The sequence below is a fragment of the Doryrhamphus excisus genome, chromosome 1 (genome assembly GCF_030265055.1).
Source record: "Doryrhamphus excisus isolate RoL2022-K1 chromosome 1, RoL_Dexc_1.0, whole genome shotgun sequence".
NCBI lineage: Eukaryota > Metazoa > Chordata > Actinopteri > Syngnathiformes > Syngnathidae > Doryrhamphus > Doryrhamphus excisus.
This window is the reverse complement of record NC_080466.1, coordinates 34,123,034-34,138,079: the sequence shown is the minus strand read 5'-3', so window position 1 is coordinate 34,138,079 and position 15,046 is coordinate 34,123,034.

The following is a 15,046-nucleotide window of genomic DNA, read 5'->3' as shown; positions in this document are numbered from 1 at the left end:
GCCTCTAATAACCGTTAATGTGTAGTCTAATGACTTTTTCCATTTATCTCTCAATTATCGAGGTTAATTGATTCCAGACCGGACCGTGATAAATGAATTTCTAAATTTTTAATTTGAATCAATTGAATATTTTCAGGCGGCACGGTGGTCGAGTGGTTAGCGCGCAGACCTCACAGCTAGGAGACCAGGGTTCAATTCCACTCTCGGCCATCTTTGTGTGGAGTTTGCATGTTCTCCCCGTGCATGGGTGGGTCTTCTCCGGGTTCTCCGGTTTCCTCCCACATTCCAAAAACATGCTAGGTTAATTGGCCACTCCAAATTGTCCAAAGGTATGAATGTGAGTGTGAATGGTTGTTTGTCTATATGTGCCCTGTGATTGGCTGGCCACCAGTCCAGGGTGTACCCCGCCTCTCGCCCGAAGACAGCTGGGATAGGCTCCAGCACCCCCGCGATCCTCGTGAGGAAAAAGCGGTAGAAAATGAATGAATGAATGAATATTTTCAGAGTTAGCGCATATAACAACTGTTTATGACTTTGTAAATACGATTTTTAGACATGAAATGACAACACTAGTCACCTTTGCACTCCTATTATTCTTTGTTCACAATGTGCAGGCGAGGGGATCACTGCAGTGACACTAGCCACGGCAGTTGCTTTAAACATAGCATGCTACTGAGCTAACTACTTAGCCTCCAATTTGTTTAGTCTAAACATGAGAAAGTAAGAATAAAGTAAGGAGCCAAAAACGTACCACTTCCACATGGAATGCGAGAACTCTTTTTTTCATTGTCATGTCAGACATGCCAGGGCTGACTCCATGCTGTATTAAGGTAATCAAATATAATGCCATGTGCTATATATAATGCTCATCAATGGAGCATTACTGGTGCCTAGTGACCAGAGGCGGGGTATACCCTGGACTGGTGGCCAGCCAATCACAGGGCACATATAGACAAACAACCATTCACACTCACATTCATACCTATGGACAATTTGGAGTCGCCAATTAACCTAGCATGTTTTTGGAATGTGGGAGGAAACCGGAGTACCCGGAGAAAACCCACGCATGCACGGGGAGAACATGCAAACTCCACACAGAGATGGCCGAGGGTAGAATTTAACTCGGGTCTCCCTGCTGTGAGGTCTATGCGCTAACCTCGTCCACCGTGCAGCCCAGAATACTACATATTGCTTTTTTTTAATTTTTTGATGAATAGTCCATAAACACACACAAAACAGCAGTTATTAATTTCTGAAAAAACAGTGAGGCAGCGATGTTTGAACCGTGATGTAGCGAGGGACGACTGTACACTAACTCTGCATTTGTTCAATGTATGTAATAGTTGCCATATATATCACATATAACAATGTAACAACAATGACAGGAAGCCACAAACATTAGCCACACTAACATAGCTATGTGGGCTCAAATTATAACAATACACTAATTTTCACGTCATCATGCTAGCTCGCTAGGGGTGTGTCATCACCAAACTTGATGTTTTTTTCTCTCAACGTTTTAGGAGGTAAATGTGTGTACGAATGTAAACTCGCATTCCACCTGCAACCGGGTGTTGTTCATTTGAGCTCATGATTACACAGCCTTCCATTTTTATTGGTGTTGTAGAAGATTTAACTTGATAATGCATAACACATGACCTTCTGTGTTCCTCCCTCCCCCATGAGAGCTTACCTCAGCCTGCTCTGACAACACACATCAAGTACAGTATCTTTCATGCACCTGCAAATGTTTCACTTCATCTTCTTTCTGGGGGTGGTGAGGGGGGTGTTTCCAGTGTGTTGGAGGGCCGGTGAGCTGGACGCCAGGTACGCTCTGGAAAGAAAAACAAGCACCATATGGCTTTAATACGGGGCAGGCCTTAAAGGCGGTGAACTCCACGCTGCTTGGAGACCTCAAACGCACCTCAGGAGAGAGAACTCACGCATTCCTCGTGTCAGTTATGTCAAGTATGTGCAGTCAGGGTGGCGCTTACCTGGGACGCCTCCACTTTGTGCTGATTTCCTTTTTTAAATAGGTTCGCTTCCATCGACTTGACCCGTATATCTGTTCATTACCTCCACCAAGGACGTTTATGTTGGCGGGTTTCTGCTCTGTGTATTCCGTAGGCTCTCTGCACTTTTTGGATAATATTATGTATTAATGACATCAAAGCATATTTCAACATACAGTAGTACATAATAATCTAAATGAGTTTTCTTGTTTATCCCCACCAGCCTGTACATTAATTAATGTAAATTAATGTAATGTTGAAAAAAATGAAAATATAATTCATAAACTAAAATGAATCTTCAAATCTTTTGATTCAAAGCCACACAGAAAAATAACATTTCAAAGAAAATAGTTGATCTTTCATGTCGTACTAATCTGTATGTCAAAATAAATAAATGCTTTCTATGCAAGGCTATATGGTGTAATAAAAGGGTCTCAAACATGCGGCTCGCGGGCCAAATGTGGCCCGCAGGACACTAGTTTGAGGCCCCCGCCTTGATATGAAAGTTTAATGTTAGTGCGGCCCGCGCAAGTTTGATATATATGTTGCATGGTATCATGTACCCAGAAAAAATTATTACGTTTGATTAATGTTTATGTTAAAGGTTAAATAACTGTTAATAGTTATCCTCCCTATCCGTGTGGAAGTGGTAAGTTTTTGGCTATTTAAGTTTAAAGGAAATAACTTGAAGGCTACCGTTTAGGTCGCTAGCTCTCTAGTTTGCGAGTTAGCATGTGTCTCAAGACCCTGCAGTTGCGCAATATGTTGTAAATAAAAAGAGTATAAATGTGACTATAGTCGTGTTTTGTCATGTCTACAGGGCTCTAATAATGCTTTGTTCATTTTAATCTGAAAAAAATAATTTGTCTACCCACCAACTATATGTGGTTTCTTAAGTTTTTTGCCATTTTATTATTATTATTATATTTATTTATTACTGATTGATTGATTTTCTTTATTGTTGATTTGTTTATTTTTCATCTTATTTTGTGCAGAAAATAAAAATTAAGATATTTGAGAACAGTGGAATGTTTTATCAGAGCTTTTATTGTAGAAAATCGGAACCAAAGCACTGAAAAAGTTTGTATATTTTTCTGTTTTTAATTTTTCTGTTTTTTTTTGGAAAACCTGATGCGGCCCAGCCTTGCCCAGACCCTAGCTCCAGTGGCCCCCAGGTAAATTGAGTTTGAGACCCCTGGTGTAATATCTCCTAATCTAGATCTGATCCAAATTGTGTCCAAATCAACAAATCGTGTGTGCTAGCTCACAAGCTATCTTTTCTTCTAAAGTCCAGATCCAGATTACTTGACATTTGTCAACAGTGTAACCATGACAACAAAACCTGTATGCCAGTTCAGGCGCTGTCAAGTCAAGGTTCTGAACCACATTTATATTACAATTGTCAACATGACGACAAAATATGTGAAAGGTCAGAAGCTTTAATGTCTTCTAAAATCTAGATCTGATCCAGATTACATTACATTTGTGACCAATGGAAACAGGACAACAAAAAGTGTGTGTAGTCATATGTAACAGATGCCAGACGTGGTGGCTGTGTTGGTAAGAGCCATGTTGAGAATGTCGCTGGATATCGGGCCTTCAGCTCGATGGCGTGTGCTCTTTATTCTCATCCTGAGGACCCTGCTTCGTAGGATGAAAAAGTTAATATCACAGACTTGGTAACACATTGACAAACATTCAGATTGTTTGTACTGTAATTTATGCAACATTCCCAAAGTTGTGTTCTGCACAGTCTGGTCTACTATAGTAGACGGACGGCTGGATGTTCCTGTGATCCATCAAAGGGATTGGCGGAAAAGAACAGAGTGAGAGTAAATTTCCAACTCAAACTAAATAACCTGGTATCTTATCTCACCTGCGCTTACTCTGTTGAGGATGCCATTGAGACAAGGTCGCTGCCACCGCAGGGACAACATGACCTTTTTGCTAGAATGGAGCAACTGAAAATAGGCATGACGGGAATATTTTCATGACATGTATTTAACTGCTGCATTGCCAATAATCTGTCAATCATGTCACACTGTATTTAGCCTATAAAATACCTGTCCACGGGACAATTCATTAGGTACACCTGTCTGAGAGCCAAGTTCACTTTTGATTGACACTGGCCGTCATGTCACTGAATGCAACACACTACATTCCTGTCAGCCCTCCTCTGTTTTCCCAGGAAAATCCCGCATCTTTCCGTTCCATTTAAATAATTAATAATCCGTCATTAACTTTCATTCCTTCATTCATTAATTTTCTACCGCCTATCCTCACGAGTGTCGCGGGGGTGCTGGAACCTATCCCAGCTTTTTTGGGTGAGAGGCGGGGTAAACCCTGGACTGGTGGCCAGCCAATCACAGGGCACATATAGACAAACAACCATTCACACTCACATTCATACCTATGGACAATTTGGAGTGGCCAATTAACCTAGCATGTTTTTGGAATGTGGGAGGAAACAGGAGTACCGGGAGAAAACCCACGCATGCACGGGGAGAACATGCAAACTCCACACAGAGATGGCCGAGGGTGGAATTGAATCCTGGTCTCATAACTGTGAGGTCTACGCGCTAAACACTCGTCCACCGTGCAGCCCTCTTCTTCTTTGTCATTCATTCATTCATTTTCTACCGCTTATCCTCACGAGGGTTGCGGGGGGGCTGGAGCCTATCCCAGCTGTCTTCGGGCAAGAGGCGGGGTACACCCTGGACTGGTGGCCAGCCAATCACAGGGCACATATAGACAAACAACCATTCACACTCACATTCATACCTATGGACAATTTGGAGTGGCCAATTAACCTAGCATGTTTTTGGAATGTGGGAGGAAATCGGAGTACCCGGAGAAAACCCACGCATGCACGGGAAGAACATGCAAACTCCACATAGAGATGGTGGAATTGAACTCGGGTCTCCTTGCTGTGAGGTCTGCGCGCTAACCACTCGTTCACCGTGCAGCAACTTTCATTCAAAAAAAGCAAAAGCAAATGTTGACGGTATGCACTAGTTTCATTCCGAACCCCCAACAGGCCAACAAGCATGTAGCACCAGGCTAACGTGCACACATGTGGAAGTCATCCTCTGACCTAAAGCGTAGCTGTAACATACACACACTGGTCCAGCTGGAGACGATTTTAGTTGGTGCCGCCCACAGGAAGTCAGCCATCATTTCAGACTGACAGGTACAAGGAAGGATCTCAGCTCTTATGGGATTCTTAGGAGGATCAGGAATTGGCTCAGATGCGTCTTCACATAGTGGGGAACAATGTGTTCATGTGCTCGTATCTGACTGATGTTTTGGCACGTGGGAGATTTTCCCGTCATCGCTACTTTTAAAAAGACATTACCTGCCTGCCAGACGCTTGAGGCTTTTAGCTGTGTCCCAGTCCAGATGAAGCCAGCACATGAAGATGATGCCTTCAAAGAGATGCGTCGATACAGTACTGGGGTTTCCTGAGATGTCTTTAATGCAGCAAACTAGTTTGAGGCCCCCGCCTTGATATGAAAGTTTAATGTTAGTGCGGCCCGCGCAAGTTTGATATGGATGCTGTATGGTATCATGTACCCAGAAAAAATTATTACGTTTGATTAATGTTCATGTTAAAGGTTAAATAACTGTTAATAGTTATCCTCCCTATCCGTGTGGAAGTGGTAAGTTTTTGGCTATTTAAGTTTAAAGGAAATAACTTGAAGACTATCGTTTAGGTCGCTAGCTTTCTAGTTTGCGAGTTAGCATGTGTCTCAAGACCCTGCAGTTGCGCAATATGTTGTAAATAAAAAGAGTATAAATGTGACTATAGTCGTGTTTTGTCATGTCTACAGGGCTCTAATAATGCTTTGTTCATTTTAATCTGAAAAAAATAATTTGTCTACCCACCAACTATATGTGGTTTCTTAAGTTTTTATTATTTGTCGTTTTATTATTATAATTATATTTATTTATTACTGATTGATTGATTTTCTTTATTCTTGATTTGTTTATTTATTTTTCATCTTATTTTTATTTTTTAACAGTGGAATGTTTTATCAGAGCTTTTATCGTAGAAAATAGGAACCAAAGCACTGAAAAAGTTTGTATATTTTTCTGTTTTTAATAAATGCGTTTTTTAAGGTCTGGGCAGACCTTAGCTCCAGTGGCCCCCAGGTAAATTGAGTTTGAGACCCCTGTGTTAAACCATGCCAACGTTTCAGATAATGAGCTTTGCGCATTTGCAAGTTAGCCCTGAAAGAAGATTGGGATGGCTCAAAACGTTCTGTTTCAAAAGGCGTGGTAAAACTGCCCCTTTGTGATGTCACAGAGGGGTGGACCTCCTTATATGGGTTTCAAAAAAATTTTTTTTTATCCAAAAATCCAAAAAACAAATAACGAACAAGAACCGAGATATAACATTCCCAGGGGTTCAGAGTTGAGTTTCAGTTCTACCTTGGTAACAGTAACAACCCATGTGTTTATTAGGGATTATTGTGCCTCTTGTGAGATTATTCAAACCTGAATTCTTTTTTGTTATATATCAATCTTTTGAGCTGCCACAATAATATCATGAATTTAAAGAAAACACCTCAAGGTGAGGGCTTTAATCTCTTGACAGCACAAATTAAAATCACAACTCCTCCCACATTTAAATGAATAGAAGGCGCTTCAAATCGTTTCAAATGTACCACTAAAAGTTCTTGGTGACGACATCCTCCATTTACCCTCATCCATGGAAATGCCATTGAGCCGAGTAAAAATACCCACAGAGTAATTACCTGTAAATGAAATAAGCTGTTATGCGTGTTGTATTATCACAGTCTTTTCCTTCTGCCTGCATGGATCTCCATTCATTATTAAATCCTTTATGCACTTCCTGTGTTGCAGGTGTTAACAGCTGGATGACCTCTTGAACAATGCACATCGGACTGTTACCCGATGAGTGGGATTTTTTTTTTTAAGTGGGTCAACACTCTCGCAAAACAAAAGTTGAAGTGACTTCTTTCATGTATTAGTTGTTACAGACAGTTTTCATCAGGACTAGGTAGGACAGTGACTCACCAGATCCAGCAGATAGAGATGTTGTGCATAAATAGCATGTGGCAACTGCTCTGCAACACACATTACTGCACATTATTGACCTTCAGGATTGGTTAGGATTGGGTACAGAGGGAGGCCGGGCCGTGGTTAGCACATTAGCACGTATGCACGTAGGACATTAGGAACCTGGGTTCCACTCTGGTGACCCTATGCGTGCGTGGGTATTCCCCGGGTAGTCTGTTTTTTTCCCATATTCCTCCAATATTCCAAAAACAGTGTACCCTGCCTCTTGCCCGAAGACATACCCGCAACCCATGGATGGATGGATGGGTTCCAGACCTGACCGTGATAAGTGATTTTTCTCGAAGTATTCGATTTATTTATAAATAGAATATTTTTGTAATTAGAGCATAGAAAACATGTTCACAATCTTCTAAATATATATTTTTTAATATTATTAGAAACCTCTAGACATGAAATAACACCCCTATAGTCACCTTTACATTTGTATTACCCAATATAAGAGTAAATAAAATATTTAAGATATATACAAGACTCATGCTTGTGTGTGTTGCTATGGATGTATTTCTCTCGGGGTCCTGAGTTAGGGACGGACAGGAAGTGATGTCAGGGGTTCAGAGTTGAGTTTCAGCTCTACCTTGGTAACGGTAACAACCCATGTGTTTATTAGGGATTATTGTGCCTCTTGTGAGATTATTCAATAAAAAAAATCTAAAAATCCAAAAAACAAATAACGAACAAAAACTGGGATATAACTTTCCCACTTTCTCTGCAACCATCAATTATATAATAATCATTATTATATTATTAATTAGCCTATTATTATTACTATCATCATTATTCTTCTTCTGACTACTAGTAGTACTAGTAGTAGTAGTAGGCTAGTATTAGCCTGCTTATTGGCTTGCTTATAGCCTGCTTTTGCCCTATTATATGAAATTTGTCAGGGATTTTTTTTGCAAAAAAAAATCAATAAAAAATATCTAATTATTTAGGGGGGGTTAAGAAAATTGAAATTTGGCAATTTTGTTTTGTAAAAAAAATCCATAAAAATAAAAAAAATCTATTAAAAATATCAAATTATTTAGGGGGACTTAAGAACATTTTAGGAGGGCCCTATTATATGAAATTTGTCAGAGATTTTTTTGTAACAAAAAAATCAATCAAAATAAAAAAAAATCAACAAAAATATAAAATTATTTAGGGGGGCTTGAGAAGCCCCTCTAAAAGAGGTCTAATGACGCCACTGGGGCACACAACCCCCCCAGGGCACTATTTGAACACTTCTGTAATTATTTCTGTAAAAGTTTTTTTTAATATATTTTTTTATCATTTACTTTTCAAGTGAAATTTAGAATAAAATAACAATTAACATAAATGGTAGGAGGAGTGGTTAGCGCTCAGACCTCACAGCTAGGAGACCAGGGTTCAATTCCACCCTCCACCCTGCCATTTCTGTGTGGAGTTTGCATGTCCGTTTTGTCCGGGTACTCCGGTTTCCTCCCACATTCCAAAAACATGCTAGGTTAATTGGCCACTCCAAATTGTCCATAGGTATGAATGTGAGTGTGAATGGTTGTTTGTCTATATGTGCCCTGTGATTGGCTGGCCACCAGTCCAGGGTGTACCCCGCCTCTCGCCCCAAGACAGCTGGGATAGGCTCCAGCACCCCCACGACCCTCGTGAGGAAAAAGCGGTAGAAAATGAATGAATGAAGAAATGGTAGGTGCAGATGTCCCAAAGTAAAGCATAGACTTCCACAAAAAGTCCTACCTAACTATGTCTGTCCAGTCCTGTAGGTGGCAGTAATGTGCATTACATAGCAAGTGCTGCATGCTGCTCAACATCTCCCTTTGTTGGACCTGGTGGGTCAACACCACACTTCGCTTCAGTGCAAACAAACTTAAGTTAACCTAACTCAGTTTACAAACACTGCGATGACGAGGCAGTCTGAACCTTGAGACCAGGAAATAAAAAACAAAAACATACAGAATGTGAAATTAGGCTTTTCGCCCGTGATGGTGCGTGCGTGAGGCCGCTCCTCTCACAGGGTGGATTTGGGAGGCATCCCGAGGAATAGGGAGCCACAGAGTGCAATCAGTGTCATAACGGTAGTGATGTTTAATGGTGAAGAGTTAATGCAAGGAGAAGGCTTCTCATTGAGAGTGTTGTCAATATTCATGTGATTGACACCTATTCCCCAAACCCATTTATTCTTTATCATCACAATGCATTTTTTAACCTTGACTTTATTTTAACTTTTTTTTTTTACTTGATTTGACATTTCTTTCATCTCATTTCATTTCCTTAGTTTTCTCTTTCTGCTCTTTCTTTCTTTCTAATAATTTGACTGAACCATAATATAATTTAATAGACTATACTTAAAAAATATTAGATCAGTCAAGATAATGTAAATATCTAGTTTATAAAAGATCGCTGTTGTGCGGATGGAGGGAGGGATGGATGGAAGGATGGATGGATGGATGGAGATACCTGACTTCACTTCCTGTCCTCATGTCCGGAAGACATTTATTCAAACACACACAAGCACGATTTAGCTTGTTTATATCCTGAATGGCTTATTTCTCTGATTATATTCACTATATTGGGTGGTACGAGTGTAAAGGTGACTAAAAAGCTTACGTAGAAGGTCGTTGTAGTAACACAGTAGCGATGCTAACAAGGCTAACCATCAGACAGTTAGCAACCATCCAGGTGGCTGGACATAACGGCACAAAACACTATACAACAGGGATATATATCGCCGGCGTCTAACGTTAAATAAGTAAGAATAAACGTTACTCTCATTTATAGACGCACACAGCTATACATTTCATCAACCACAAAGTCCGTGTGGACACATCAACGCCCGGAGCTAAACAGTTACCGTGACATTAACTCCCGGAGCTAGCAGCTACCGCGACGCGTTCAGGTACCCGACCAGCGTAGTAATTCCGAGCTACGCCCGCACACGTCAGCCTGAAATAAACCAGAACAGAACAGGGTATAACAAGGAGTCTTTTGTACAGTTTTAAACAGTTTTTTTCTCAAATTGAGAAAATATTTTCTTGCCACTTCTTTATTTTAATGTCTTCTTTTCCTTCCATTGTGGCATTTCCTTTGCTTTTTACCCTTTCTTCTTTTTCATGTACTCTTTCTACCTTCATTCCTATCTTTCATTCTTTTTCTATATTACTCACCAGGGTCAAGGGGGTGCTGGAGCCTATCCCAGCTGTCTTCAGGCGGGAGGCGGGATACACCCTGGACTGGGGCCAGCCAATCACAGGGCACATATAGACAAACAACCATTCACACTCACATTCATACCTATGGACAATTTGGAATGTTTTTGGAATGTGGGAGGAAGCCTGGAGAAAACCCACAAATGAACGGGTAGAACATGCAAACTCCACACAGAGATGCCCGAGGGTGGAATCAAACTCAGGTCTCCTAGCTGTGTGGCCAACGCGCTAACCGCTCATCCACTGTGCAGCCCCATTCCTATCTTCCTATCGATCATTTTATTTTCTTCCTTTTGCCTCCTCTCCTTTTTCATCTCATGGCAAAATGACTTCCCAATATCCCTCTTTTTTATTCTTCTCTACCCATTTTTAATTTCCTTTACTTAAATTGTCTTCCTTTCCTCCATTGCCTCTCCTTTTCCTTGTTCTTGTGTTTCCTTTCCCGGCCCTATCATTAGCGTGAGCATGACACATATCTAGCGTGACGTTGGTCTTGAATAATGTAATGTAGGTGAGTCACAATCATTTAACATCCATGCAGTGACTCAGGATGCTTCTACTGTGTCCCATCATGCACTGGGGCTGAGGGCAAGGATGATGATAGTGTTTGAATAAATATTTACCATCCAGCATGAAGCATTAGTCCAGTGCGGTCCAAACGGCGGCCCGGGGGCCGTTTGCAGGCAAAAAAAGTAGCGTTTTATTGGCCTGTAGCACATTGTAGCCATAAAATGAAACAATGATACAATTGTTAAAAAATGTCAAAAAAAGAGCAAACATGTAAATGTATGTATGTAAACAGAAAAAGTTCATAATTTGATAGTAATAACAAAAATGGTATTTGTGATCTGCAAAACAAAGCTGACACAAAGTACTATTTATTTATTTAGATCAAACACAAAGCCATTTGTGCTAAAAATATTTTCATTACGTTAATCATTACACAGTTATAAGCGTATAATCTGCTTTTATGGTTTATATATCATTTGTATTCATATACAGTGGAACCTTGGTTAGCGTATGTCCCGGTTAGCATGTTTTGCAGTTACATCCAAACTGTACGTCAAAATTTTGCCTTGTTTTGAGTACATTTTTTATTCAGTGTATATATAGTAAGGTACAAATTGCTGTGTTATTAATACACTGCGGAGTCCAGCTGTATTCTTAATGTATGTATTATTATGACCATATGTCCCTGTTAGCAGCCTTTTAGGAGTTTTTTTTTTTAATAAAAACGAAAAACAAAAAAACCCCTTAAACTGTGTTATGGAAAGCAGGAAGTGAACAAATGTAACAGTTAGTGATTGTAAAAGTACCAGATGGAGGGGTAGGATTTAATAAGCTTTGCTTCTTCCTACTCCTTTTGGACATGTGGAACTGGGAACTGATTATGGGATGCATTCAATTGTAATCTGATGCATGTTCAAATGAAATTAAACCATTACCATTACCATTTTAGCTTGCTAATACATGGAAACAGGAAGCGGAAGTCAGCTCTGTCGCCTATCTATGATGTCATCAGCAGTTGAATGCAGTTCTTTGCTAACTAACACAGTTACGACACAAATCTCAGATTTTCTGATTGAAAAAATAGTAAAAATAATAACCATTTTGTCAACAATCACATCTTCAATGAAGGTTATGTGTGATGTTATCATTCATCAAATACATGCATTTGTATGCATTTTGAATTGTGTGAAAATCTATAATTGTAATTCCATAACAATATATTAATATTACTAATTACTAATATTATTTCATGTTAGCATCAATGTACTTGTTTTTGCATGATCACAGCATGTACGTATATAGAATGATAAAATGTTGCTGTTAGAAAGTCCATAATTGACATTGTTACATCACATTGTGTCACTGATAATGTTCAGCTTTGGGTGCTGTTTTGTCCTACTGTGTTCAGCGGGCAGTAAACGCACCACAGTGTGCCATTCTGTCGGTTGAGCGATTTATGACATCCCTGACGCTTTCTTGAGCCTCATCCACCCTTTCACCGGGTTGATGCTGTGCGTGAATGCATAGAGGTGAGGTTTTGGTTCCATTGTGGGAGCGGCGCAGTTGTTTGTGCACCCTTTTCGCTAAGTGAAGCTCCTTTGTTCATTGGTGCTAATATTAGCATTCAAGCTAACCGTATGACCAACTGTTGTTCTAATAAACGTCATATTTACTTAATTTCCTTGTTGAGTTATGTGTGTAATGTGCCTTTGGCTCATCATTATGTTTATGTAACATGAGTTACGTTACTTTACTCATCATTTATTTGTGTATTAGTATTGTATGTATGTTGTTACAGTGTTACAGGCATTTGCTCGGCCAGCTATGCGGGGCGGGTTGGGTCGGGTATGACCTGTGAACCAGGAAGTGCTCGGTTTGGTGTGCTCTGCCGCTGCTGAATTGGTCTTGAATAAAGATGATTGGAAGCAGCAGGTGACGCGTTCCTTCTCTGTCGAGGTCAGATGGCCCTTTACTACCATTCGGGGTTGAAGAATACTGAGAGTTAGCAACAATACCGCAGCATAAAGCCTTAATAAATCCACCAAACAGAGAATAACGTGCGTGTTCCTTGACTTGAACACACCCCCAATAGGAGCTATTTAGTAGCGTGTTCCTAGGTTTCTAATATCTGTTGATTTATTTTTTGTTGTTGTTGTTTTGTTTGGATTACTTGATAATATTTTCTTGTTAGTTTTTTATTTGTTTATTTATCATATTTTGTTGGGGTTAATTAGTCGTTTATTTGTGGGTTTATTTCATTGGATAACACCATGGCCACCTGCAATCCATTTATGTAGGCAGTGCTCACAGGACCAGCATGCACTGGGGTGGGCCTATGGTTTTTGTACCAGAGCAAGAGAAGCAACAGGAGACAATGGCTTTGTTCCCTTTTTGTTTGCTTGCTTGGTAATAAAAAGAAATAAGAAGAAACGGAACAAGATTGTTATGGACAATGACTCTTTTGCCTGTGTAAAACACAACCTGTGGTGCATCAGTTATTATAGTTTGTTACGTTTATTTTTGAAGGACAAATAGCCACTACACCCCTTAAACGTACCTTTGACCGCTCCAAACCAGTGCATCCTTGGAGACATTCTCCCCACGCGGAGAACCCTCTCCTTTTCAGTTGCGTTTTTACTTCAAAGTAGGTGTGTCCCTATGTCTTGCATTGTTAGCTAGCTCATATTAACTTGTTTTCTGGCGTCATAATGCACAGAAAAGCAAAATAAATGTGTTCATGTTCCACATAAAGAATGTGAATGCAAAATTCCCTTTCAAGGCAAAAAAAATTGCTTGCTACCTGAAACACTGCCATTTTGGGAATCTTGGAATAGTCTGTCACATGACATTTGAAAATGTTTTATATACGCCACTTGGGACTTAATCGATTCAGGTCAAGCACAAATCTGTTTTGTGGCCATTTTAGTTTGATTCTTATGTGTTAAAAACACATAAGAATACCTTTTCAGTATGTTCAAACTGCGTAAGTTATGTCTTCACGCTACCTTCAGTCATGTGTGTAACATTCATTCATGTGTACTTTCTTCCATATGGACTGCGGGGTCACGTGGTCTGCACACGTCTGACCCTTCACCAAACGAGGTCAGCCTCCAGGTCGGAGCTGGAACAGCAGGCGGCGCCGCAGGAGGGTGTAAACATACCGTGGACGGTATATATGAGGTGATACAGAGTGACATCATTGCTCCTCTTGTTGTCGTGTGATTCATCACAGCGACCCACAAAACGGGTGGCGCCGCTTATCGCCTTGCTCGACCTACCGCACAGGAAATGAATGTGGCTTCCATCCTAGTTGACTTCCCGAACCTTCACTAAAAACAATACATGAATAGTAAAACAAAAAAAGCCTATTTATAGATTTAGAGAAAATGAGGTCAAAGTATAAATCAGGTCCCGAAACCAAGAACAGTGTGCTTATCAGTGAAAGCATTTTTTTCAAGTTGAAATATTAATAATAATACATTGGAACAGTGGGAATTTTGTTTGCGTACATTTCCAGGTTAGCATAGAATATGGCGGGCATCTTGTGTTATCATTGGTTGTTTCAGGTCTGGCAACATCATACAGTGATGTTCCACGGTGGTAGCACATACCTGCGGCTGTCCTGCAGCTCCATCCTGATCATGAGTATATTTAGTATATCAAAACTATGATATTTGTGTTCTTTACAAAGTTTATGGTGGAGGTCTTTTGTGTCGACATAATCGAGAAAGAAGATTTTCTTTGAAAAGAGTTAGTGACATGGCAGTGGAGATCATCCTTGCACAACCACGGGATGGATGATGACGAGACATGCACCAGTCCACATGATGTCCCAGTGACAGACACGAGACATCTCTGTTGTAAGGGTATGGAAAATAATCAATATTAATCGATACATCAATGTGCATCGGCTCATTCACTGGGTATGGATGCAATCGACAGGTCAAATCTAGATTAATCGCGATGCATTTGTGGGTATCGGTAAAATCAGATGCAAGCAAATGTTCAACTTCCCTCCATATGCTGTTCCCCAGGTGCCATGAATGCACCATCATTATTTGGCGTTTTGTGTTGAATATGGACGGAAGCCGTGAGGCACATACAACTACTAGTAAAACAGCATGGACGTTCGTAGCAAGCAGCAGCCAGGAAGTTTCTATATTTAACCCAAGTGGATCTTCCGCTGCTTTCCAAATTGTCCAGGAGCTATTTGTTCGTCCCTGCAACAAGTGTCCCCCCGCC